This window comes from Puma concolor, chromosome C2, assembly GCF_028749965.1.
Source record: "Puma concolor isolate L17-30 chromosome C2, mPumCon1.1.hap2, whole genome shotgun sequence".
Taxonomy (NCBI): domain Eukaryota; kingdom Metazoa; phylum Chordata; class Mammalia; order Carnivora; family Felidae; genus Puma; species Puma concolor.
Genome location: NC_141675.1, coordinates 78,325,108 through 78,352,601, shown reverse-complemented (window position 1 = coordinate 78,352,601; position 27,494 = coordinate 78,325,108). Strand labels below are relative to the sequence as shown.

At 44.5% G+C, this 27,494-nt stretch overlaps 1 protein-coding gene across 9 annotated transcripts in view; it reads left to right on the top strand.

Moving 5' to 3' along the window:
* The first annotated feature begins 10,099 nt into the window (after positions 1-10,099).
* The window catches only part of DGKG (diacylglycerol kinase gamma), a 216,274-nt gene continuing 198,879 nt past the window's right edge, over positions 10,100-27,494 (top strand). For 7 of the 9 annotated variants that reach the window (XR_015240177.1, XR_015240173.1, XR_015240172.1 and 4 more), the window contains exon 1: positions 10,103-10,400. The gene's annotated coding sequence lies outside the window, so the exon portion shown is untranslated. Of the gene's footprint in view, positions 10,401-27,494 lie in introns of all 9 variants that reach the window. The other 2 variants (XR_015240176.1, XR_015240175.1) reach the window with 2 other exon arrangements.

The window sequence follows — 27,494 nt, the reverse complement described above, 5'->3', positions numbered from 1 at the left end:
CTTAAATGACTATTAAATGTAATTGTCAGCAGAAGAGAACAGAAAAACAAGCATCCAGAATCCAACAAAATAAGCTGACTCTGATTTTGTAGATTGATGGCAAACTGGCCCAGTTCCTGGTCCTCCCTTTTTCTGATGCTGCAGAGATGAGGTAACACCAATGCCCAAGCTGCAGGAGGAAATGTCTCCGTGTATTTATGTTTTCAGTGTAATCTTTTCAAATACGAGAAACAGACAAGTCATCTAGAACTCAGTAGCCCAGTGATGCTTTGCACTTATATAGCAGCTCAGCTTCTGGAGCTCAGTTTGGGGACTCTTCCCTATTCCCCCTAACCACTCAAAAGTAAGGGGATAAGCAGCACATTTCTGCTGCTTATTTCTGTATAAACAATCACGAAAAGATCATGGAGTTGAAGTCCAAATTCATATCCATTTTAATGACCAAACATGGGGCAGTAATCGAAAGCTTGCAGTGATGCATTTCAAGCTTTGTCTCAAGACCTGAGGAGGAAGACACAAGTTTACATTCCAAAAGCGGTGATATTTCTAGGGGAAATGTTTGACAATAGTTGCATGGCCAACAGTCTCTACCTTCTTACCTTCATCTTTAGACCCACCTTTAGACCCACCACCAGAAACCAGCTCGTGAATTCACGTTACAGTGGCACACACTCCATGACTCCCAGAGACTTGCTAGGGCTTCTGTTGAAGGAACCAGTGAAGGGCAGGTGTCACTGTGAGGGTCCCCAGGAAGTGTTTGTCCAGGAGCCAGGGAGAGGTTGCAGTAGGCAGGTAGGCAGACCACTCACATTAGAACCAGAAGCTAAATTATATCTTTTCATTGTTCTTGTGATAGTTTCTACCACGGCATGAGGTATGGGGTGGTGTGGTAGGACCAGTGTTGTGCTAGTAAATATTTGACAACCAGCTCTGGTGGGAGTGGAGCTGGGAGACCTGATTTACAGCATTTGCAGAGTGCAGTGGTGTAAACGTGCCCCCCATGGCTGATTTCAAACTACCAACATGATGTCATATAAGGCAAAATTGGGAAGAGCACATTGTGTCCAGGGTAGGGCTCTGGGACCACCACTGCCTACACTCATCAATAGGTCTTATGTGGACGGCCCTGACTAGCCTTCAAGACACAGATGAGGGATTGTCACCTGCCTCTGAGATGTCTCCCCGTAGCCCCCCTCCACCCACCCACCCCAGCTGGATCCCCTGTGCCTCTTTCTCTCCCAGATCACTTGTAAAGCCCTGGTGTTATCTTTTGTCCACACACCAGGCCTCCCATTAAACACAGGGCCCCATATTCATCTCCATATCCCCAGCGCCCAGCAGAGTGCCCGAGACAAGTAGGTTCCTAAAGAACATTTGGTAAATCATTGTTTATTGGATGGCCAGAATGAATGGGTGAATGTTCTGGGGAGGAGAGGAGGAAGAATATAGGAGCTGCCATTAGGCAGCTGCAGAGATGTGTAGTTAAAAAAAGAGAGAGAGGGGCGCCTGGGTGGCGCAGTCGGTTAAGCGTCCGACTTCAGCCAGGTCACGATCTCGCGCTCCGTGAGTTCGAGCCCCGCGTCGGGCTCTGGGCTGATGGCTCAGAGCCTGGAGCCTGTTTCCGATTCTGTGTCTCCCTCTCTCTCTGCCCCTCCCCCGTTCATGCTCTGTCTCTCTCTGTCCCAAAAATAAATAAACGTTGAAAAAAAAAAAATTTAAAAAAAAAAAAAAAAAAAAAAAAGAGAGAGAGATGTATTCTAATCTTATGGATACTAGTGGGCAAAGCCAAAACCAACAAGACCAAGTGGCAGAAAAGCAGGTTTAGGGTCTCTTTGAAAAAATAAATAGAGCTCCTAGTCCCGACAAAGTGATAGCATGCAGGGCTCATCCCGTCTTCCACCTCTCAGTTGGCATCTCCTGGCCCTCACCCACTTGAAAAATAGCTCCAGTCTATTCCCCCGGTTTCTAGCCCTGCCCCACACCCCAGCACAGGGAAAGGAGTTTCAGGTATTGCCGCAAGTATTGAGGGAACGTGGCCAGCTGGATGTGTGTGCCTAGCCCAGCAGAGGCTGGGATTACTCCAAGTAACAAAGTCACAGTCCTGAGTATCTCCTCCCAGTATACAAATGAATAAAAAGAACTCCTGGTGGGTGTTCTGGATTTGTCTCTCCCCTTCCTCCACTGACTGCCTTGACTCTCTCTCCCTTTAGAGTTTAACTCCACAGCACCCTTCTTACCCCCAACTCCTTTCCCTGCATGGTCTGTAATGTTTGCTCCACCTACTAGACTCTGAGTCTCTCGGGAATGAGACTACTGTGTCTGCATCCCCAGCACAGCATCTGGTACATTGGAGGTGCCCAAGAAGCATTTGTTAAATGAACAAATTCACAAATGAGAAAAAAATATCCACTTCCTACACCTTCAGTGTACATGTCCCAAATTGGCAAAACTCCCAGAAACACACAGAAACAATTTACAGATCAAATAAACTCCCAAGCTACAGTCAGAGCTCTGTGAGAAGTCGATTTGGAAAAACTCAGAGTCCCCCAACCCACATTCTTCTAGGGCCAATTGTAAAAAACCTTTTTTCTCAGAGACAAATAACTACAAAAACTTTAAAATACAGTCAGTTCCCTACTTAGGAACATGTTGTGTTCCAAAAGTCTATTTATGAAATTGTTGTCTGAAATTCAGAATACATACTCTCTCTCATAGAACCGTGTTAAGAAGAGTAACTGACAATGTGGCTCTAACTTGAGACATTTGCACAGGAAAATAATAGGAAACAATAAAGCCATACCGGGAAGGCAGCTTTTCTTTTAAACATCATAAAATACACATATGGAATATATGGAATGTACCAAACTACACAGTAGCTTTTGGACAGGAGGTAACACTGGGAAGCAATCAAGTGAAATTATAAATGGTTTCTTTTTACTCATTATGGATGCTGATACTTGAGAAAAAGTCAATTTTGTGAGGAACGGTTCTGGAGGTTACAAGGGATCCTTCAGGGGAGCCGCACGGGCTGTGGTGCTCAGCCTTTAGGGTCCCGGTGAGTCACCTGCAGGGCTTTTTGGAAATGCAAGCTTCTGGCCTCTGCCCCAGGGAGGCAGGTTCAGTGAGTCCTAGGTAGGGATAACCCAGGGGTGTGAGTTTTTTTTAAATATGTTTTTAATGTTTATTTATTTTTGAGTAGGGGGCGGGGAAGAACAGAGAAGGGGGTGGGAACAGAGGATCCGAAGCGGGCTCCATGCTGAGAGCAGAGAGCCCTATGCGGAGCTTGAACTCATGAACCATGAGACCACCACCTGAGCCAGTCAGGAGCTCAAGCTCAACTGACTGAGCCCCTCAGGTGCCCCCCAGGGATGTCATTTTAAACAAGCACTCAGTAGAGTGTGACCCAGGGGATATAAAAGGACCACAGCTTTGCCTTCCTGGAGGGGACATCACATCACCTCCACGGGGCTGAGGTGTCACCAGCTGAGCCTTTCTCTGCTTGGTGCAGCACCATGGCCCTCCTTCCTTCACCCATTTTCTTTCAGTGGTGGGAGAAGGCAGCAGTGACTATCTGTCACTCCACAGGATATGTCTGCATGGGGGATTTAGGGTTAAGAGTGTAGGTTGGAGACATGAAAGAAGCCCCATCACTCATTCATCAGACATTCAGGGCTGAGATTCAGCTGGTATGCTGGTGATTAAAATAGCAACAAACAAACAAACAAACAAACAAACAACATAAAACCACTTTATACCTCTTGGAAAATAGCCTCTACCCTGAGTATTCCATACCCCTAGCCCTCCCCTGCCAGCAGCTGCCTCGATTAAACTCTCTGTAGAATGAGATTAATAACATCTTCTTTGCAGAAATAATGTGTGCGTGTGTGTGTGTGTGTGTGTGTGTGTGTGTGTGTGTAAAGTGCTAAACACATATGCGCTTAATAAATGGTTATTTATTTATGATTATATTGCTGTACAACCACTTGGAGAATCAAAACAAAAATATCCAAAAATACAGCCAGGCAGTATTTAGGGTTATATAAGCCAGTTTTATATAATACAGTCCAATTTGTTCACAATGCGATAGAATGAGAATTAAGGCAGGTTCAGAGTGGGAGAAGCTCTCTTAGAGAAAGTGGAGACAGCACGCTGAGGCTTCTGGTTTCTAATACAGGCTCCCCCGCTTACTGGCTGGGAGACCTTGAGCGATCGTCCGTGTAAAGTGAGGCTGATCTGGTGGCTGGCACATGGGAGGTTCTCAGTGAGTGGTAGCTCTTTAGAAGATTTCGAAGCCAGAACAAACCTTCCCTCGGTGGTAGAATCTCAGGGCCAACAGGGACATTTAATTGCCTTCTTTAAATCCAAGCCAATATTATTGATCCCTTATTATGTACAATACCCTGTGGGTGATAGGAAGATGATGAAGATGTAGTCTAAGGATGATCTGAGCCCAGGAATAGGGAGGGATAGCCTGTTGTAAGGGCCAGAACAAATTATAAACAAATTTCAATGGATAGGAAACAGGACAATCAACTTCTGTGGGGTGGGTGTAAGACGTGGCACTATAGAAAGAGCCAGAAAGAAAAAAGGCAGTTCTCTTGGCCATGGGAGCAGCCTGAGTAGAATGCACAGAGGGGTGAGTGCAAGGTAGGTTTGGATGATGAAGCCAGTCAGTTGGTATACTGGGTCCTTGTAGGGCTTGTCGGATGTGTGAGTAGGTGGAAAAGCTGGGACCACATCACGGAAGGCCTTGAATGCCATTGTAGGTAATATCAATTTTATTCTAAAGCAATAATAACAGTAATTCCATTTATTGAGAGCTTACTAGGTGACTGACACTCTACTCAGTTTCTTATACATGTTTCTTCTAAACCCCACAAAAACATATGCACGACAAGTATCATTAGTACATTTTAGGGATGAAGAATCTGAAGCCTTAAAGGCTTTTCAGTGAAGGGAGGGCTGTGGGGTTTATATTCTCAGAAAGTAATTCTGGCAGCAGCAAATGGGAAGAATGGATGAGATAGATGCCAGCACTTAGGGGCCTCCCTTCATTTCTAACATCTTGTGACATTTTGTGCCCCCAAACTAGTTAACAGAGATAAAGAAGTGACCAACACTTCTATAAATGGACTGATGCTCTCAAAAGTTTTGTGAGTTGGGCATGCTTTGCAGCATATGGTCATTTATGGAATGAGGACCTTCTCCTCCCTGAGGTTTTTCCCAGGGGCCCCCAGAAAGCTTCCCCTCCAGGGAACACAGTGAAGAATTCTACAGCAGTGTCTCCTGACTGGGAATAGAGGAAAACAGACCCAGAGTAATGTGTGTGAACCAAAATTAGCCTCTTTACAAGCTCATTAAGGCATAAAGTTTAGCATCCAGTGCCCAAAATATAACAGGAAGGAGAAAGGCTCTTCTCTTTCTTTTTCTCTCTGCTTATTCACACTTCCTTTCCCTTCTTCCCACCATCTCTCTCCTGACAGGCAATAATGAAAGCGGGATTTTGGATGGGTGAGTAGCTTTTTTATATTCAGGTAAATCCAGTCAAAAGTCCTGAGAAATCCACCTGAGCGGCTCAAGTGACAGTGTGGAATTCTTAGGTAGGGGGCAGACTCACCACCGCCTTGTTAACTCAGCCCTGAAGTCCTCCAGCAGCTTTTTTTTTTTTTTTTTTTTAAGTTTATTTATTTTGAGAGAGAGAAAGACACCATGAGTGGGATAGGGCAGAGTGAGAGGGAGAGAGAATTCCAGGCAGGCTCCACTCTGTTAATGCAGAGCCTGACACAGAACTTGAACTCACAGACTGTGAGATCGTGACCTGAACCAGATCAGAAGTCCGATGCTAAACTGACTGAGCCACCTAGGCGCCCCTCCCAGCAGCTTTATTACGTTTTAATGTTAAAATAATACTATCCTTAGGAGCATAGAGACAGCTGCTGACCCAAATTGTTGCTTCCTAGGAGTCAGACAAGTGCGTAAGTGATAGAACTAGGCTTTTTTTTTTTTTTTTTTTTTTTTTAAACGACTGTCTTAGGGGAACAGACTATATTAACTATACATTTTCTGCAGAGCACTTCTAAATATATAATGCATTTTCACACGTGCATCTTCATTTCATCAATACCCCACTCAGTGGTGCAAGTCTTAATAACCCCACTTTATAGAAGAGGGGCCTGAGGCTTAGAGACACAGACCCAGGTTTTCCAGCTCCATCGAAATGGTCTATTTATTACTCTTCACCTAGTGGGTTATTGCCTCTGCTTTTCCCCAAACTTCTCAGTTCGCATCATGGGAATTTTCCCAGCTTGCCTTGTGAAGGGGTTCCCAGCCTGGGGATGGGGCAGGATTTAAAGGTTGTTCAGTTGACAGTACTTAGGATATCAGAGTCAGAGGGGGTTGTAGAGACGGACCCCACCTCCACAGCCTCAGCTGTGTGTAGTGTCATGTGCTGTTCACTCAGCTTGTCAGAGACAGTCCAGCTTAAACATTTCCAGACACAGGTACCCGACTCGGCCCTGGCTTTGCCTTGGCAATGGAGATCAGGCGTCAGCTGACGGCTTGAATGATGTGTTCCCCGAGCAACACGGCAAGTGTGAACTGCCAACATTGAAGTCTCAGGGAACGTTAAGTGTTGAGCCAGTTAAACATCCAAAAATGCCCTGTCTCTCAGAAATGAGGGTGACTCATCTGAGTGCTTGGGCTATGACTGGGAATGGCATTACAGTGGCCACAGGAGCTAAAAACCCACGCTCATAAGCCTCCGGCTTTCCTGCCCCTGCCCCCTCGCTCACAGCTCTCTCCTCCAACCTAGAGCCAAAACACCTCCACCAGGAAGCCCAGACCCCCTCCTCCCTGAAGACTTGACTGTTCCAGCCTAGAGAAGATCTCCTTTCTCAAGCCCTGAGAATCTGCTCTGTGTAACTTAGCACTTGATTTTATACTGTCTTTTGTTCCTTCTTAATCATTTTCAGTGTTTGTTTTATAGCTGCACGGATTGCAGATGCTCTAAGGGGAAGAAGCAACCTTCCTCCTCTGTCCTGTGGCACATCTTGGAGTGTCACTGCAGAGCAGAGACATGATCTGGCTCGTGGCTACTCCTGCCTTCAAGACTCTTTCCACTTTACCTTGCATTTGCATACACAGCAAATACTCAGAAATTCTTCCCTTGTTTCCCTGTGGCTTCAGCCTTTGCAAAGACAGTTCAGCAACCAGGGCCTCTGTCAGCCCACGCCAAGCCTCTGTGCAAGTGAGGGAGAAGGCATACCCTTTCTCCAGGCAGACACAGCCCTGCCAGGGTGTAAGGCTGGGCCAGTGGAGCATGGCTGGACTTTAGCCCCTCGTCTGGGTGTCCTGTGCTGTGAGCCCCGGGTACCACCCGGGCTCTGGTTCCTCATGAGGGCAACAATGGGATCTCCCTTGCCCAGGCCCTCCCCTACTCTCTATTTTGACGGGGAAGGCCCTTCTTGGGAAAGCTGGCATCAGAGGCTTCCCAGCTTACTTCCCAGCCCCTTCCCTATCAAAACCAAACAAGGACAACAAAAAATGTCGCCCTTTGAGAGCTCCTCATTACTCATGGCCTGAAGTCTACCTCACGGGCAGGGCACTTGGGGGCCCTCTACAATAGGGTCCCAACTTTCCTTTCCTGTACCGAAGGCCCAGAACTCCCCATGGATTGTCCTTCTCCTACGCTTTTGCTTGCCCTCGGCCTAGGGTGCCCTTGTCCTGCTGATCTTTGTGTCAGATTCCCACTACCCCTTCAAACACAAATCTTACCTTCCTCCTGATGTCTCAATGAAGATAACCATTCTTCTTGGTGCTTCTTCCAACCCCCAGCCCTCCCTGCCTTCCACATTGCTTTGACCTGTGTTACAACCCTTCCCCCACATTTTATTAGTGTGCAGCCTAGTGGCCAGCTGCCTTCAAGCCTTCTGTCCAACACAAGCTTCTCTGTGCTCACCCTGCATCAACCCAGATGCTGAACTCAGCTCCACCCTGAGTTCCCCAAAGGGGCCCACTCACAAATTGTGGAACAATATTGCCTTTACAAATGATTTGTGTTATGAGAAGGGTGCACAGCAGAGACTTCATAGCGCTCCCCCCCCCCCACTATCCCCCTCTCTCAGCAAACTATTTACTAATCTCTGTAAGCTTAAGCACTTCTGTTCTCCAAATCTTTGTTCAGGGAGTTCTTCTCCTGAGTCTTCCTCAGTGAGCTCCCAGATCAAGTCAGGCCTCCATACTATCTCTTCATGTCTTCTCCATTCCCTTCCTGCTCTAATAGGCAAACCCTCTACCTGAAAGAATGCATCCCCAAATTCATCATGATGCTTGGCCAAATATAAGCTCTCCCTCAGTTGTGCCTTCTTTAGAAGGAGTCAGGAATAGACAGAGCAAGAATATTTTTATTTGTGACATGCATGTGTTTTCCTCCACAAATCATGCAGTTCAGAAGGCAAGGATCGTGTCTTTCACATCCCTCCAACCTAGCACTGTGAAAATATACACAGCAAGCCTGTGACCAGCCTTCTCCTCTACCAGGGACAGGGACAGTTCTAAGCCGTTTCTGTCTTTAGGTTCTTCTTTCTTCCAAAGGAAAGCCCAGGATTAGAGTCAAGGGAAAGTGCCCGAAGTCACAGCAGGAGCTTAATACATAGTTGTGAAATGAATGAGTCAGTGAGTGAAAGGGAAACAAGAAAAGATAAAAGAAAAACTCCAAGAGCACCCTCACTAGGATTAGATCAGTCTAGCTAAAAGGGAGCATTGAGAACCAAACAGGGAGATAGAATGAAGTGTGACTGGTGAATGATAGGATGAAGTGTGAACATGGGGTTCTGGTATTGGCTCTGCCTTCACTGCCCCGTGGAACCTTGTGGGGAAATCTCTGAACCTCACTTCCTCATCTGTCCCATCAGCCTGCCTGCAGATGGTCTAATATGGACACTGATCATCAGGGTCCTCAGAGCTGTTTGACGTTCATGTCTGAGGCTTCTACCCCAAATGCCCAGACACCCAAGGCCCCTTGGCGCCTCTGCATCTGCAGAAAGCTTTTCTTGGCTGCAGTCCTGACCCCAGGACCTTCACTGCCTGCTGGCGGAAAAGAATTCTCAGCTGTGGAAAATGGTAAACTCTACATATTTTACAAATGAGAGTCCAACCTCCCGATGACTCTAAATGTGGTGTGAAATGGACAGAAGTCATCCTGCTGGCGTGACATGCCTAAGATAGTGTCACTACCACCACCACCACCCCATGCGGACACGCACGTCATGGAAAAAGCAGCAAGAACTCGGGGTGCCGTGGCCAGTGCTGGCCGTTATCCCTTACCCGTCACCCCCTGCCCCTTTTCTGTACTTTCCTACATTTGTAAAAGGAGAAGTAGTCTGGTGTGCGGGAGTCGCACAGTCCGCAGTCGACCAAAAGCAAAGGAGAAAGGGAATTCACAACTCTGAGTCCTGAAACCTGATCTGGCCATCAGAGATCAGCGCTGGCGGGCTGCGGTGGTCCCCACAATAGTCGCAGAGGGGGAAATCTTTTCAGATTGAACAGGCACCGATCAATCTCCTGCCACCGACGGCCAGAGCTGTCGGAAAACGTGCTCCGGGCCGGGGCAGGGATTTGCAGGTTAGAGACACGGAGTTCCCAGGAAACGGACAGAACTGGTTGACTTTTAATTTGCATTTCCCCCTCTCTGATTTGGTCGGATATTAAGGCAGCCTAGAGTTTGGTTGGGATGTGGAAATGCCCAGTGGGTATTCGATTTGTCTAACGGTTGTCCTCGGTGCCCGGAGTCAGCTGGCCTCTGGCGCCCCGCGCAGCCCACCTCTGCTGCATCCTCCCGGAACCCCTAAGCTTCTAACTGGTCTTCCCCGACCTAAGCCCTCTCGGAAAGAAGTGCCCCAACGGCGCGCGCGCCCAAATCGCGCCAAAGGGATCCGGGGTCGCAGCGAGCCGATCCGCATTCACTTGTGTGCGCGGCGCGCGCGTGCGCGCGTGTTTGTGTGTGGCGCGTGTGTGTGCGCGCGCGCGCGGGGGTGCGGGGCGGGCTCTGCGCCCGGGGGCAGGGCTCCGCGGGAGAGTGGCAGCCGGACTCGCGGAGCGGCTAGGGGCGGGGCGCCGCAGTGCCGTAGTAGCGGGCAGCCGGGACGCACTGCTTTGGAGCCGCGGATACGCGAGCAGGCGCAGGACCCGGCGCTGCCTAGCCCCCGTCCCGCCGCCCCAGCCCCGCGGCGCCCGCTCGGGCCGTCCCCCTCCCCGAGAGGGCTGCGCTGGCGGGAAGGCGCCCAGACCACAGCCCCGGCCCCCCTTCCTGCCTCTCGGTTCCTCTTTCCTCCCAAGTAAGGGAATAAGCCCCGAGGAAGGAGCGCCCCGGGGAACCGCGCAACCAAGTGTTGCATGGTGAGGTAAGACGGCGGCCGGCGCGGCAGAGGGGGCTCGGGCTCGCGGGAGCGGGCGGCCACAACTTGGAAAAGGAGCGCGGAGCGGGCGCCGGTCGCGCGGCCCGGGAAGGGAGCGGCGGGGGAGGCCACTGCGCCCACCCTGGCGGTGCCACCTGCAGCAAAGCCCCTGCAGGAGGAGATGCACCCCTGGGAGGCTGAGGGCGCAGGAGCGGCACGGGGGCATCGGCTCTCGCTTCGACTGGGAAGAGCTTGCACGCCCCAAAGGTGTGCGGGCGGGAGGCAGCGTTGCTCCGGGCACTTGGCCCCAACGGCTGGTCAGGTTCCCCCCTTCTAGGTGTACTTTGCTTCGTTGGTAGCCACTTCGCGCGCCAGGGTGCCCAAGGGCGGCGAGGAGCGGGGATACTTTTACTGACGTCTGGTCGCCAAAGCCTCTGGCCGTCCCGCGGGGTTCCAGGACTTTGGGACAGTCCGCAGAGCCTCTGGGCTAGGGGAGCTTGAAGGGAGGCTGGAGAGCGCGCGGACACCTTGACAAATACAAGCTAGGGAGGGAGAGGAGGGATGGGAGAGAATATAAAGCCGACCTGTTTAGTCTCTGAGTCACCACATGTGTGTCCGTGTGTGTGTTTGCGTCCTGAAGGGCGCGCATCTCGTAGCACCTGTGGGGCTTTGCAGAACTCCACTGGTCCATCTCACCTTGCATATTCTGACATTTTCTTTCTCTGGAAGGATGAACTAGAATTTGCGGAGGGGGCGGCGGAGTTCCGAAAAGCCCTACAGGTGACTCTGAGGCGCCGCCCCCACCCCCGCCATCACTGCAGTGGAAAGCCTGCGAAGGGAGCGAGGAGGCGTCCCCAGATGTGAGTGATCCAGCTGCGGCACTCACAGTGGCGGGCACGACGCCCCCTCCCCGCGGCCGAGGGTCTGCGGCAGCGGCAGCGCGCGGTGATTTGTGGCTGCGCCGCAGTGGCGCGCGGGAGAGCGGAGAACCCGCCGACGCGACGCGCTCCCGGGCAGGCGCGGCCCGCTCCTCTGGCTTCATTAGCATACGATGACCTCGCTGTCCCGGGAGGGCCGGGGAGCGCTGTTGGTCATTCTTTCATTTCGGGGTCTGGGGGCCGCGCGCCTTGGGTCTGGAGATGTGGACCGGGGGTAGTCACTGATGAGGGACAGCGGTCAGGACCTAGGGCTGGGAACTGCCCCTCAGGTTCCAATGGGGAGAACGAATTCGCGATTTCGGTGCCTGAGATGCTTTGTGTAGAATACGGCCCATTTGCTGGAGCACAGGGCACCCTCGTTGTCAGTGAAGGACGTTAGATCGAAGGGGCAGATGTCATCGCAGTTTGGTCACGTACACACACACACACACACACACACACACACACCCTCTCACACCCCTACTTTGTGCTTCATAACCTACCCCCTCGTTCCAGGGATATGTCCGAACGTGGGAGGGATTTTGCCGTTTGTCTTGTTGAAAGGGCTGTATTTGGCAGAGATTCCGTTCTGAATATAAATTATACTCATTAAATAAAGCAGCAGGAACTAAGCTAACTTCCCTGTTGTATCTCTGATCTAAGTCTTTCCTTTGCCACCCTTAGTTTATGTGTAGCACGGTAGGCATTATTTCAGGTATTTTTCTAGGACGGGTCTGGGGATGGGATGCAAGTAGATGAGTCTTTCCCTCCTTATACTTTGAGTTCAGTGTTTGGTTCAGATCAGTCAAGACATGGGACGAAAATGATAAATATCAGAGCATCTTGGAATCTAGACTCTCAGAAATAGGAGGAACTACTAAGGACACCAGTTCCAACTCTCCTCCCTTCCCCCCCCCCCCCCCCCCACTACATGGAGCACTTTCAACAGGTGCCATTCAGAGGTCCCAGCTGTGCACGCCTGAGGCTCTGTGGGAGGAAGAACCCACACACCAGCAGGCCTTCCCTCTCCTGCTAATCCCTGGGAGAGGAGGCTGCCCCCAGCTCCTGCCTTGGAAGGGGTGGGTAGGAAGAGAGAAGTACAATTTTGTTGTGATAAATTCTTTTGAAAAAATCTGATTGTATTACATCTTTTATGATATACCCTTTCAGTGTAAAAGTAATTCATGTTGGATGCAGAAAGTTTGGGAAGTTGGAAAGTGTGCAAAGGGTCAAACCACTCATGATTCCACCACCCATTTCCACACTGTTACTATATTGGCATATTTCTTTACTGGCCATTTTTATGCCTTGAAATCATATAATCTATAGTGAGGCAACATTGAGTATCTAGTAACTGTATATTTTAGGTGCTGAGTGTTTTATATTCATTGTGTCATTTAATCCTCAGAAGACTTTCTGAGGCAAGTATTATAATCAGCCCCAGAGAGTTCAGGAGACTTGCCCACACCACATCACTAGTAAGAGGCCGACCCAAGATTTAAATCCAGGCTGTCTGGGTCCTGGGTGGTTGCTTAACCTCTGTAACTATTGCTTCTCTACACACACACCCCCATTAGTGTTATAGCAAAAGTCCTTCATGAACATCATTTTCATGGCTGTATATTATTACACTGTTAGTCATTTAGCAACTACAGATAACTCTGCACAACATCCCTGCTGCACACATTTCCAAATACTTTCTTTGGATAGATTCCCAGAAGCAGAATCACTGGGCCAAAGGGCATGAATGTTTCGAGACTCCTGATATACAGGACAAGCTGCTTTTTGAAAAGGCTACACTAATGTACACGTTCATCCATCAGAGGCAACTCGGCCACAGTCAAAGCAGGTGACCTCTAGAGACGCAAACAGACCAAGGGCCTCACATGACCAAACCACCCCACACGAGCATCCCCCTGGCCTCCTGGGAGAAGGAATCATAGGTATCATCCAGCCTTATACACACACATGTGATTATGGAAACCATACAGTATAAAGCTCTACCTGCTTTTTTTTTTTTTTTAATTTTTTTTAACGTTTATTCATTTTTGAGACAGAGAGAGAGACAGACCATGAATGGGGGAAGGTCAGAGAGAGAGGGAGACACAGAATCTGAAACAGGCTCCAGGCTCTGAGCTGTCAGCACAGAGCCCAACGCGGGGCTCGAACTCACGGACCGCGAGATCATGACCTGAGCCGAAGTTGGACGCTTAACCGACCAAGCCACCCAGGCGCCCCAATGCTCTACCTGCTTTTATGTGAGCAGCTGTCAGTTGCAGAATTCTCTGGCTAGAGGTCATATATTAGACTTGGGCAAATCAAACATTGTGTAAAATGTGGAAATGTGCAAAAGATCCTACTTCTCTGTAGAAGTAATTAGAATAACTCTTACTTCTGTTAATGTGTGTCACTGTCACAGCCAGATTCAGCCAGTCCAACCAATCTGTAACAGTTTCTTCACATACTGGCCATGTGCACAGAGCCATTTGTTTGTACCAAGTATCAGAATTCCAGAACAAAACCACAGTAGGAGTTGATGTTATCTTATATGTAACAGAGTGCATCTGCCCCCCTGCCCCCTACCAAATCAGTTATGGTTAGTGACTACAAATAAAGCAATAAAAAATAAGGTTATATTCATCATCTGAAAAAATGTCCTCAGGTGAAGAAGATATGGCTACAGAAGAGAAACAGAATTAGACAATACAAAAAGACACAAAGGGGACATTTTTGAAGACAACAAGTTGGCCCTAGGTGTGAGTTTTCCATAAGACAATGTTTGCCTCATAGCCACCACCTCCAGCACTGGGTTTCATAGCCCTGGAATATAGTCTGTTGTTGTAAATTGCATAAATATTAATTGAGTCCCCACTATGAAATCTACATAAGACTGCTCAGATCTTAAACCATCCTTCTGGGAAGGCTCCCCTGACTGCTCATCTGAGGTAGAGACCTGTCCCCACTTCACCTGTAGCACCTGTGCACACACTTGCCTCGCTATGGCGAAATCACTTACCTGCATACCCCCCTCTAAATTGTGAGCTTTTTGAAGGTACAGCTCTCACCGTACCGCCAGCACCTGAGGTAGAACTTAAGCACTATAGACAATTAAATGTGGTAAATGAAGAAATAAGAGAGATTTCCAGGGACTGTACTGGGTGCTTTATGTGCATTTCTTGTTCCATGCATCTTTATTTGCTCTGGCCAGGCAGTCTCAGAAACATACCAGCAAGGTGTCTTGAGCTGTGCTATTTCCACATGGGAGTATTTCCATTTGCAGTTAATTCATTAAAATTAAACAAAACTTAAAATTCCATTTTTCAATCACATGAGTCATATTCGTAGTGCGTACATATACCTTCTGGCTACCATACTAGAAAATGCATGTATGGGGCACCTGGGTGGTCAGTCAGTTAAGCGACTGACTAGGTATCAGCTCAGGTCATGATCTTATAGTTCATGGGATCGAGCCCCGCATTAGGCTCTGTGTTGACAGAGTGGAGCCTGCTTGGGATTCTCTCTCTGCCTCTCTGCCCCTCCCTCGCTCGTGTAGCATGCTCTCTCTCAAAATAAAGGAACATTTTTTTTTTAATTTTTTTTTCAACGTTTATTTATTTTTGGGACAGAGAGAGACAGAGCATGAACGGGGGAGGGGCAGAGAGAGAGGGAGACACAGAATCGGAAACAGGCTCCAGGCTCTGAGCCATCAGCCCAGAGCCTGACGCGGGGCTTGAACTCCCGGACCGCGAGATCGTGACCTGGCTGAAGTCGGACGCTTAACCGACTGCGCCACCCAGGCGCCCCAAGGAACATTTTTAAAAAAGGAAAGAAAATGCTCATATGGAACATTTCCTATAGAATGTTCATCTGGAAATTCCTGGCTTCCAAGGGAGAATGGGAGTAGGGAGAAAAAAAGAGGAGGGATAGTGGTAGTAAATGTAGTAGTAATATTGGAATACTATTTATTGGGCACCTACTCTGTGCTCTACATTGTGCTATATTTTGTGCATGTGTTGTCTCACTTAATCTTCGTATCATTATGAGCCTGGTATTAACCCTGTTCTACAGACAGGAAAACTAAGTCTCAGGAAGTCTAGGTAAGCACTCACGAAGCTAATAGGAGAGGCTGAGTTTTAACTCAGGGTCCTGTGATTTCAGAGCCTTTTGCCTTACTACCTCAGTAAATGTTGTGTGGGGTAACGTAGATGTGAACTGCCATCAGCTTGACTTCCCTGGAAGCCAAAGGAAGGGTATTTTTTAAAATACTTTTTAATGTTTATTTATTTTAGGGGGGAGGAGGGGCAGAGAGAGAGGGAGACACAGAATCTGAAGCAGGCTCCAGGATCTGAGCTGTCAGCACAGAGCCCCACACAGGGCTCAAACTCATAAACCGTGAAATCATGACCGGAGCTGAAGTCAGACGCTTAACCAACTGAGCCACCCAGGTGCCCCCAAAGAGGGGTATTTTTGAAGGCTTCCCAAGGGAAGAAATTGGTATAATTTACAAATGTTAATAGAATATTAAGTGTAAAATTTTGGGGTTGGGGGCTCAAGGGTCTTGTCCCTGGATGAGTGACAAGGGAGAAAGGAACCCACCGATAGCATAATCTGACCAGAGGGCAAAACCGAGGAGAGCAGATGAGCCCACCACCAGCATCCATGCTTCTCCCTAGGGAGTTCTCTCATCAGCTCTGAGGGAAATATTGGCTTGGCTAGGATCTCACAGCCAATTCATGGCACGATCCGGCCCCAGCCTCCCTGTGCCCTTTGCACAGCTCCACCTGCCTCATAGGCCGTTGGCTTCAGTGTCTTAACTATAGTTACCATCCTTGCTCCAGTTTTTCTGTCTTTGTTCTTAAGGAATAAAATACAAAATTTCAAGGGAGGCTTAATTAATACCAAATAGAGATGATTACCTCCTTCATTTTACATTTCATATTTCTGTTAAAACTTTGTAAGGTTGAATTAGGGATCTATATCCATAATAACCTGTTGGGCTTAGTACCAACTGAAAAACAACAACAACTCTCTTTTAAACTTCCTCTTGAAGTGTATCACCTGCCCCACACCCCCATGCTCGTGCATTTATTACTCATTTATCTTGTTCAATTTTGTCTTCCGTGCCAACTAGCCCAAATATTTCCGGCTTTGAATCTGTTACCCAGTGTATTTGCTGTTCCTTCCAGCTGGCTTCCAGTCATCCCCAAATCTGATGAGCATGACCTCTTCAACTAAGTCATCGATAAAAATGATGAATATTATAAGATCTGAGGCATTCTACTATATGCTCCCTAAAGATAGATGTTAATTCAATAAGTAACCAGCACTCTTTCAGAAAGTTTATGCAACTTTTTATACTATTACCCAGCCCATATTTCTTCATCTTTTTCAAGAAATTATCAAAGGAATCTTACAAGGTTTTGATAAAGTCCAGATACTCCTTATCACTGGTATTTCCCTGATCTGCCTGCCAATAACTTTGTCAAAGAAGTTATTTTGTTATTCTGACATAACCTAAATTTCAGTTAACCCTTGTTAGTTCTTAGAGATCACAACTTCAGTCCTAAAATATAATCACAGTCCTATTCTAGAATATTCCCTGGGGTTTAACGTCAGCCCCTCAAATTAAAAAATACATTGTATTTCGTATTTAAAAAATAGAACTTTCTTTGCTCTGGAGGTAATGGTGGTGGTGGTGATAGTGGCTAACTTTATGATTCTGAATAGGTTAAGGAGAGTGGTCCAGTGGTCTCAACTGCATGTTGTCTTAGAACCCTAGGATATTATTCAATTAGGCCAAAAGACTTGTATTCGTTTGAGGCAGATCTAAGAGTCTCTAGTATCATAGAAGATGAACCCAGGGAAGGAGACTAGAGAGAACCTGATCCCAGGCTTTCATCTTAAAGTGAGGAATCCTGCATCGAGAGAGGAAGTATCCTGCTTGGGGTCACACATCCAAGACAGGAACATGAGCTCAGGTCTCCCACTCTTCCCCATTGCTTTCCCCAGGGCACAGCTTCTCCTCATCTTCATTTCTGAAGAAGCACACAGCCTTTGTTTTTGATAGGAAGTGTCCACTTTGCTCTTGGAATTAACCTTGTAAGTCATTGATACCTCAGTGAAAATCTTTCTTTCCTGGCATTGTGATTTAAAAGGAGAAAGTAAGGGGGAGCTTAAGGGCTCTTGTTTTCCAAGTTGTACAAGGTCTTCAAGGCAGAACAGGGGCACAGAGAGAAAAGTTCATGTAAGAAAAGACTTTTTAAAAGAAATAATAAAAATCATAATAATAGTAACCGTTCTTTGCATGTGTACCACACTTAGGAGAAAACACTGTGCTCTCCTGATTCCAATCCAAATCCATGAGCTCTCCTGATTCCAATCACAAGTGTGAGACAATCAGCACAGACATCACCCACCATATTTCAGTAGTATGATTTTGTCAAAGCAGAGGCCATGGGATGGATCTCGAAGAGTGTACTATGGCAAGAAAAGGGAGGACAGGTAAAACTCAATGGCACACAGCTGACAAACCCCAGACCCATCTGTGCAGCTGGCCATTTGGGCCCACCTCGCTTTTCTGGGTGGTCTGCATGGACAGTTCTCTCCTCACTTAAGGCATAAACAGTGTCATCTACACAGAAACTGAGTTGTTGCTTCCCTCATGGCTGATCTGGTATGAAAGTTCCAAGTAGCCAGAGGTCAGCAAGGCCACTTTGACCCTTAGATGCTGACATGCTTGAAATGTTTGGCCCAGATGTTTTCATTCCTTGCTGTATTTCTCCACTTCTCTGCTCTTGTATGGTGGCCCACAGCATTTTACTAGCTGCCTCAGTGTCCCTGTATTTCAGTTAAAGTAGAGCTACAGAAAGCTGTTTTAGTCTCTGCAAGGACTAGAAGATTCCTTCCAGAATCCTTGAGGTCTATGCAAAGTGGGGTGGGTGTTCTCATCCAGTTTGCCACTTTTGTCAACCCAAAGTTTCATCAACAAATATGTCCATAATCCTCAGAATCTGACTCCAGGACACCCACTGTGGAAGTTGGTCCCCTCCTTTTTCTCATGCCAGGATGTCCAGCAGCCTTTGGCTGATCACAGAGTGATTTTGATCAATCATTAGGAAGCCAGTAGTTACATGTTCCTGTAGCTGGGGAAATTCCCTCTCTACCCCAAAGCTTCCATTGTTCCTAATTCTTAAATCATGCAAATTATTGGCAAATGCATTCCTGAGGAAATTCGCCCAATCACTTGACTAACATTAGATCAGCAAATATATACTGAACATCCCCTCTGTGCTAGGCATAGGAGAAGTTTCTGGGGATAAGACCAACCAGTTTTCTGGGAACTGGATGGCACAGAGCCAGAAATTGTGTACCATTATCTTTAGATGAGATTCTAGAGGAGGGGTAACCTCCCAAGCCTAGGAAAGTATTAGACCAAGGAGGTCAGGTGTTACTCTCTGGAGTAGATGAGCTTCACTTGAAATTCAAAGGATGGGTAGAAGTGAAGAAGTGAATGTGGATAATAGAGGAAACTGTAAGCAATGGCTCAGAGGCAGTTCTTGTCTGCAGCTCCGTGTTGCTGGAGCACACTGTGATTCAAGAAGTGATGGGAGGTGAGACTGGAAATGTGGGCACTTGGGTCTTGTCTGTCAACCAAGAGAATGTAGATCTTTTCTCATAGAAAGTGGAGGGCCACTGGGAAAATTTAAGTGGGAACTGATGTGCTCAGATTTTAACATTAGAGCAATCCTTCTAGCTGCAGTGTTGGGAGGGGAGAAGACAGGAAGCAGGGCTGCCCATTGGGAGGCTTCCATGGGAATTTAGGTAATATGAGGACTGAACAAGGTGGGATGGATGGAAGGAAGGAATCAAGAAAGAACTTGTAATTAAGTGGATGTGGAGGGAGTGAGGGAGGCACATGAGTCAAGCGTAGCTCTCAGGCTTCTACCTTGTGTGCCCAGAAGGGTAGTGGTTCCAGTGACCATGAGAACCAAGGAACAGGGGAAAAGACAGGGTTAATAATGATTCAGTTTGTGGCACGTTCCATTTTAAGAGTCAGTGAGAGATCCAGGTGGAGATGTAGTTAACAGATGAGCTATGTGGCTAGAGACCCAGATTAGGGAATCATCAGTGTAAGTGGCAAGTGAAACCACAAGAGCTGATGAGATCATGGGAGTCAGTTTTCATTTATCTTGATGTATGTATTGCCAATATCTGAAAGATTCCCGTCAAAGAGATCCATGCCTCTTCAATAAGGGAAGGAAGTTTCTCACAGCACTGAGAGTCTGGGCTTGGTAGGTGAGCTATGCCAGTAGCCATTTGCTGACTCATCTAGACTCTCAGCGTCACTTCTGCCAGGTGAATTATCAAGCATGGATTTTTTTTTTCTTGTCTTCCTCTTCTACATTGGAGTGTCACAAATTTGTAATCAAGGTCCTTTTCTCTAGATCAGTGGTTCCCAACTTCGGTTGAACATTAAAATCAACTGGAGAGAATTGCAGACCTGTCAGTTCTGCATTCTACTCCTAGAGATGTTAATTTAATTGGTCTGGGGTTAGGACCTGGGCCTGAGTATTTTTAAGGACCCTCAAGTGACACGACTGTTCAACAGGGTTAAGAATCATTGCTAAAGAAGAAGTTCTCTCAGTGATTCTTCTATAGGGTTTTTAATTCCTTAACTTCTCTGGCAAACCTCCTTTTAGTGCATTACACTTTCTCTAAAAACCTACTTTGGCATGTCAGAACCCACGGTGGACACTGCACTCTGGTCATGATCTTGCATGCACATTATCCCTGTCTTTGCATTCAACAGTTTCTCCTTCATGCCTGCAAGGCTCATGGGAAGCTTTGTCAAATCTCCTGTCTTTGAGTTGCATAACTAATATACCTGTCAAAAAGACGTAAGAATCACCTGCTATGACTTCTGAGTGAACTTTGGTTTGTTCCAGGGAATCATTGCTTTCTCTTCCAAGTGCTCACATGGCAGCCGTCAACCTAGCAGTTCTTGAATTTTTATTTTTGCCTGGAGACTATCCATCAGAGATTCTGATTCAGAGATGTGGAGTAGGGGCCCAGAACCAGCAATTTTTTTTTTTTTTTTACCAATGCTCAGAGTGATTCTGGTGCAGGTATACTACCTTTGAGAAATACTGCCTTGAGGGGCGCCTGGGTGGCGCAGTCGGTTAAGCGTCCGACTTCAGCCAGGTCACGATCTCGCGGTCCGGGAGTTCGAGCCCCGCGTCGGGCTCTGGGCTGATGGCTCAGAGCCTGGAGCCTGTTTCCGATTCTGTGTCTCCCTCTCTCTCTCTGCCCCTCCCCCGTTCATGCTCTGTCTCTCTCTGTCCCAAAAATAAATAATCGTTGAGAAATACTGCCTTGAAAATAAGAAATGAAGAATACCCATTTAACTCACACCTACTCCCATAATTGTTTATTGAAATGACCAAATTAATATATAAGTATTTGAGGATATTTATTATAGTACCGACAGCCAAAAAAGGATACCATGTAACCCACATGTCAAAAATTTTGACAACAGAAAATTTTGGCACCTGGGTGGCTCAGTCAGTTGAGAGTCTGACTTTTGATTTCTGCTCAGGTCGTGATCTCACATTTCATGAGACTGAGCCCCACGTCGGGCTCTGTGACAATAGTGCAGAGACTTCTTGGGATTCTCTCTTTCCCTCGCTTTCTGCCCCTCCCTTGTGCTTGCTCTCTCTTTCTCAAAATAAATAAGTATACTTAAAAAAAATGTGACAGTAGTCCATTATAAAGAGTATATGTGAGAGTGAATCAAGGGAAAGCTCAACCAACCCATAAGTCACCAGGGTGGAAGGAAAAGTTGGCCTGGAGATGAAAAAGAGGAAACTAGTAGAAGAATTTCAATAGCAACTCTTGAGGGTAAAGTGACGGGGACTATAAACAATGGGAGAAAATTATTTGCAAATCACATATCTGAAAGTGGGTTGATATTCAGAATATATAGAGAACTCCCCAAACTCAACACGAACTCAAATAATCCAATTAAAAAATGCGCTTCAAAAAGGATTTCAAAAGCATTTCTCCAAAGAAGACACACAAATGGCCAATAAGTACATGAAAAGATGCTCGACATCACCAATCATTAAGAAAATGCAAATCAAACCGTAATGAGATATTACTTCATATCCATTAGGATAGCTATTGTCAAAAAAAAAAAAAGAAAGAAAAGAAAAGAATATAGCAAATGTTGATGAAGATGTGAGAATTGGAACCCTTGTGCACTATTGGTGAGATTGTAAAATGGTGAAACCACTATGGAAAACAGTACGATGATTCTTCAAAAAATTAAAAATAGGAATACCATATAGCTATCATTTCCACTTCTGGATATATACCTAAAAGAATTGAAAGCAAAGGCATGAAGAGTTTTTTGCACACCTAAATTTATAGCAGCATTGTTCACACGAGCCAAAAGGTGGAAGCAACCAAGTGTCTATCAGTGAACAAATGGATAAGCAAAGTGTTGTATGTGTCTACAATGGAGTGTTGTTCATCCTTAAAGAGGAATGGAATTCTCATGTATGCTACAACATGGATGAACCTTGAAGACATTATGCTAAGTGAAATAAACCAGTCACAAAAGGACAAATACTGTACTTTTCCACTCATAGGAGGTATTTAGTATAGTCAAAAGTACAGAGAATGGTAGTTTCCATGGGCTGCGGAGGGGAGAATGAGGCGTTATCATGTTGCGGTGCAGAGTTTCAGTTTTGTAAGATGAAAAAAGTTCTGTGAATGGATGGTGGGGGCAGTTGCACAAAAGTGTGAATGTACTTAATGCCACTGAACTGTATACCTGAAAATAGTTAAATGGTAAATTTTATGTCATGTATATTTTACTACCAGAAATAAACATAAATTGTATGTTATGTATATTTTACCACCATTTAAAAAGGTATGTATATGGGGGTGCCTGGGTGGCTCAGTCGGTTAAGCATCTGACTTTTGATTTCGGCTCAGGTCATGATCTCACGGTTTGTGGGTTCAAGCCCCATGTTGGGCTCTGTGCTGACAGCTTGGAGCCTGTTTGGGATTGTCTCTCCATCTCTCTCTCTCTCTCTCTCTCTCTCTGCCTCTCACTCTCTCAAAATAAATAAATAAACTTAAAAAAATAAAAAGATATATAATAATATGTTATATACATAATACATATACAACGTATATAATATATATTAATATATACTATATCTCCATATAGTTAAACATATATATTTAAGTGGCGGGGGACTATACTAATACTAGGCAGGTTGGTGATGGGAAACACCACCTCAGCATCTCAATCATGTCTGTGCCTCCTCAGACACACTTTGGCCAGCATACATGGCTATGGGCTGTGGGACTCACTCGCAGTCAACACATGGTCAAAGCTCATGAAAACAGTATTTAGCAGTTCAGAATAAGGAAGACCTCTGAGAATGTAAAACTAATTTCTCCATGTAAAATAGACACTACTGAAAAAATAGGAGAAAACGTTTTTAAAACAGTTCCAAGTTCTATTTAGAGATTGAAAAGAATGTAACAGGAGCTATCAAAAGAGAGCAGTCTGAGATTAGGAAACTTTTCCTCCTTTAAAATGAAAAATGTGAGGCACCTGGGTGGCTCAGTTGGGTGGGCAGCCGACTTCGGCTCAGGTCATGGTCTCACGGTCCCTGAGTCTGTGAGTTCCAGCCTCATGTCGGGCTCTGTGCTGACAGCTAGGAGCCTGGAGCCTGCTTCGAGTTCTGTGTCTCCCTCTCTCTCTGCACCTCCCCCGCTCGTACTCTGTCTGTCTCTCTCTCTCAAAAATAAAATAAGTATTAAAAAAATAAAAATAAAATGAAAAATGTTTTGCAGAATTAAACTGGAAACAGACCACTAAAGATGACTGTAAATTCTTCTACTTCTGATAGAAAACACATAAACGAACTAATGAGTGAAAAAAATGGAAGCTATAATTCAACAGATTATTAAACATTAAAATATAGAATTTTTCAGGAGAAAATGGAAGATGAGTTATAAAAAGTATAGAAGACTATTTTTATGATTTCAATTCAAAATATTCATTGTGTACTGGGGAAAATTAAACGTATATTCTGGTAGAAGTTGCTAATTTATAAGATAAAAAAATCTATTGGTATGCAATCAGAAAAAAAACCAGTATTTAAAAAAATAAGCGTGTGTCAAACATTTTGTAACACTAAATGTCAGAAGGAAGTTGATGTGTAGGTACAGAGTTTTGAGGTAATAAGATTGTGACCCAGAACTGTGTCAGTATTATGTGAGGGGAAAAAAGATATTGTCAGACAAAAGAAGTTCACAGAAAGTAGACCACTGAAATCCTTTAGGGAAAAAAGCATTTATTCAAAATATTCTGATCAACAGGGAAATTAATGAATATTAATATTTGGGGATGGATTTGATGTGATATAAAAGATAGGAGGTGAATAATGAAGCCAGTTGAGCAAATTTAATGTTTAAATGTTATGAATATGGTTATGAAACATGCAAAGTATAAAATAATTCTTAATTAAAAAATAGATGAAAAGTTTAATGGTAATAATCTGGGTCTAAAAACTGAGATTACTCCAGGGGGAAAAAAACACTTGAAATACTAAAGTTCTCATTTTGTGCTGTGAGAGGTATCAATTACTAAATACATTTTTAAGTAAGAGAGTAGATGAATATAGGACTACAAATGGGGTGTTTAACTTTAAAATTAGGAGAAAGATTTGGAATGGTATGGCCAAGATAACAACTAATAAAGAAAATAGCAAGGGTATATAAAAAAAGAAAGTACAAAATAAGATGATGGAAGTGAGGTCAAATATGTTATCACATTAAGTGTGAATGGCTTAATCATTTCTATTAAAAGACAAAGAGACATGGATCGGGCAAAAACTGATTCTAAATATATGCTGTTTAAGACAAAGTGGGACAGAAAGGATTAAAAAAAAAAAAAAAAGGAAAGAGTATAAATATACCAGGAAAATGCAAACCAAAGAAAGAAAGGAGAGCAATATTAAGATTAGACAAAATAGAATTTAATGCAGGAAACATTAAATGATGCATTAACTGTCGCTAAGAGATATAATTTGTTAGAAGGCATATCACCCATGAATATTTTTATTCTAAAACATAAATATTAAAATAAATAAAAATTGTCAAAACAACTGCAGTGGCAAATTATCTCTATCAATCTTCAACAAGTGAGTATGTCACTTGTTGAGTGATGACAAGTGAGTATGTAAAGAATTTTAAGGATATAAGGAATTGATGCAATGGATATATATTGGATTTCACATTCATGAATAAAGAATATAGATCTATTAAGATGCTTATGAAATGTTGAGAAGTTTTGATCATTTTGTGAAGTATTGTGATAATTCCAAAAAGTAGAAATTGTCTTAGCACTAAGAGGAAAATAAAATTCAAGTAGAGTTACCCTAGGATAATGTATTCTGGAAACCTGATGTCACCTGAGACGTGTGCATATCTACCTGCCACTGTTAATTTAGCATTCGGTGAGAAGATCCAGGACCTGTTATTTGATAAGCATCAAATCTGTAGAATGCTTCCTTCTCTAAGAATGAGTAAAGAGTAAAACAGAAAGGAACTAAGGAAAATGCAAGAGAAGGGTGCAAAGAATAGCATACAGAATGAAAATAAATGAACTCTTCCAGCTGGATCTAAAAGAATATTTTAGGAGACTGGAATGCTCTTAAGAGGGCAAGGAACCGTGGCTTTTACAAATCAGAAGAGAATGAGAACAGGCAGAGATGAAAATGAAATATGGTATGCAAAAATGCAAATGAAATATGGAGGGATTGCAAGGAAACTAAAACCCAATAAGGTTAAAACCTATTAGGTGCAACCAATGAGCACAGTTCGTTTTACTGAAAATCAAATCAAGTATTTGGAGAAAGTAATGTTATAAAAGATAGGCAATTAGCACTGAAGCCAATTTAAAAAGAGATGTCTAAATTATTGTTGTGAATCCAGTTTTAAAATTGTACGCAGGGGCGCCTGTGTGACTCAGTCAGTTAAGCCTCCAACTCTAGATTTTGGTGTAAGTCATGATCTCATGGTCATGAGATCGAGCCCAAGTTGTGGAGCCTGCTTAATATTCTCTTTCTCCTCCCTCTGCTTCTCACCCGCTCAAATGCGTGCATATGCTGTCTCTCAAAAAAAGAAAAAATAAAACTTTATGCAAAAGTAAAATATATTCAAAGAGAAGGTATGCATTGTCACAAAAATTTATGAGACAACAAGTTGGGATTTAAAGCCCCAGATGACAACTTTAAAAGCCTGAAAAGACTGGTGTTTGTCTGGAGTCTATGGAAAAGGATGGGACAATGACAATAAAATGTTCTGAAATCCTTGGTTCAACTATGAGAGTCATTCTGTTCTTGACATTTAATTTTAAAAAATAATAGTTATAGAATTTCTTTTTCCACTAATCTGTCTTCCAAACCCAGGGGTCTAAGAAAACATAGTGCATATGAAACAAGACAGAAAATAAAGGAGATGGCAAGGAAGCATTGAAAATTAAAAGGGCCATGAAAATGATGAATTTCAATACCTATTTACAACAGCTTACAAGTGGTCGCTTTAAAATATATTTTTAAAAATTTCTTAGAGAAAGAGGGTGTGAACTGGGGAGAGGGAGATAGAGAATCTTAAGCAGGCTCAGTGTGGAGTCCAATGGGGATGGGGGAGCTTGATCCTATGACCCCGGGATCATGACCTGAGCTGAAATCAAGAGTCAGACGCCCAACGGACTGAGCCACCCAGGTGCCCCTAAATAACCCATTTTTAATAAAGGTCTTCATCTTGTATCAGAAAATAAAGTTCAACCATATGTTATTTACCATGTTCATCCCCGAAATACAATGATGTGCAAAGATTAAAAATAAAATGCTGAGACAGGGTAGCAGGCAGATGCAACAAACATGAAAGCAGAAGCCATGACATTGATAGAAGACAAAATGCAGCTAAGACAAGGATCATTAAATAAGGCAATGAGGGTTGTTTTATCTAAACAAAGAGTCCAATTCGCAGTGCAGATATACTGTCATGGAAATATATGCATTAATAAATGTTGATTGCATTAACTGACGTTGCACCCAAACTATGCTAGTGGTGAAAGATTTTAAAATGCCACGCTCAGGCTTTCATATACCAACCAACCAAACAAGAAATAATATAAATACAGGAATTGTATAATATAATGAATACTGAATGAAGATTGAATAATTACAGGGTGCCTGGGTGGCTCAGTGGGTTAAGCGTCCGCCTTCGGCTCAGGTCATGATCTTGCAGTTTGTAGGTTCAAGACCCACGTTGGGCTCTGTGCTGACAGCTTAGAGTCTGGAGCCTGCTTCAGATTCTGTGTCTCCCTTTCTCTCTACCCTTCTCCTGCTTGTGTTCTGTGTCTCTCTCTCAAAAAAATAATAATAAATAAACATGTAAAAAAAAAAAGAGATTGAGGGGTGCCTGGGTGGCTCAGTTGGTTAAGCGTCTGACTTTGGCTTAGGTTATGATCTTGCAGTCCTTCAGTTCAAGCCTGGCGTTGGGCTGTGTGCTGACAGCTCAGAGCCTGGAGCCTGCTTCAGATTCTGTGTCTCCCTCTCTCTGACCCTCCCCTGCTTATGCTCTGTTTTTCTCTGTCTCTCAAAGATACACATTAAAAAAATTAAGGAAAAAAAGACGTTGAATATATGCTGCATAATATCCAAAATACAGAGAATGAAAATTTTTTTCAGGGTTCAAAGAACATTTACAAAAATCAGTTGTATATTAGGTTACAGATAAAACCTCAGGAAATTCCTCAAAGCAGAAATAATAACGGTCATAGTATCTAAATATTAGAAATGAGTAATAAAAATAAAATGGGGGACAATTCATAAATTATGGTTCATTTATATAATGAAATATGTATGTGTAGAATGTACTATGTAGCCATGGAAAACGATATTATATGTAAGAGAATGTTTAGTAACACCAAATAATAGTCACCATATTCTGTTAAGTGAAAGGAGTAAAAAAGAGATAAAAAGGTCAAAACCTAAAAACAAAAGAAGGGCATGCATCTATTCATGGGGAAATTCTAGAAAGAATTTACAGCCAAATGTTAATTCTGGTTGTAGTTGGTAGTGGAATTATTTGT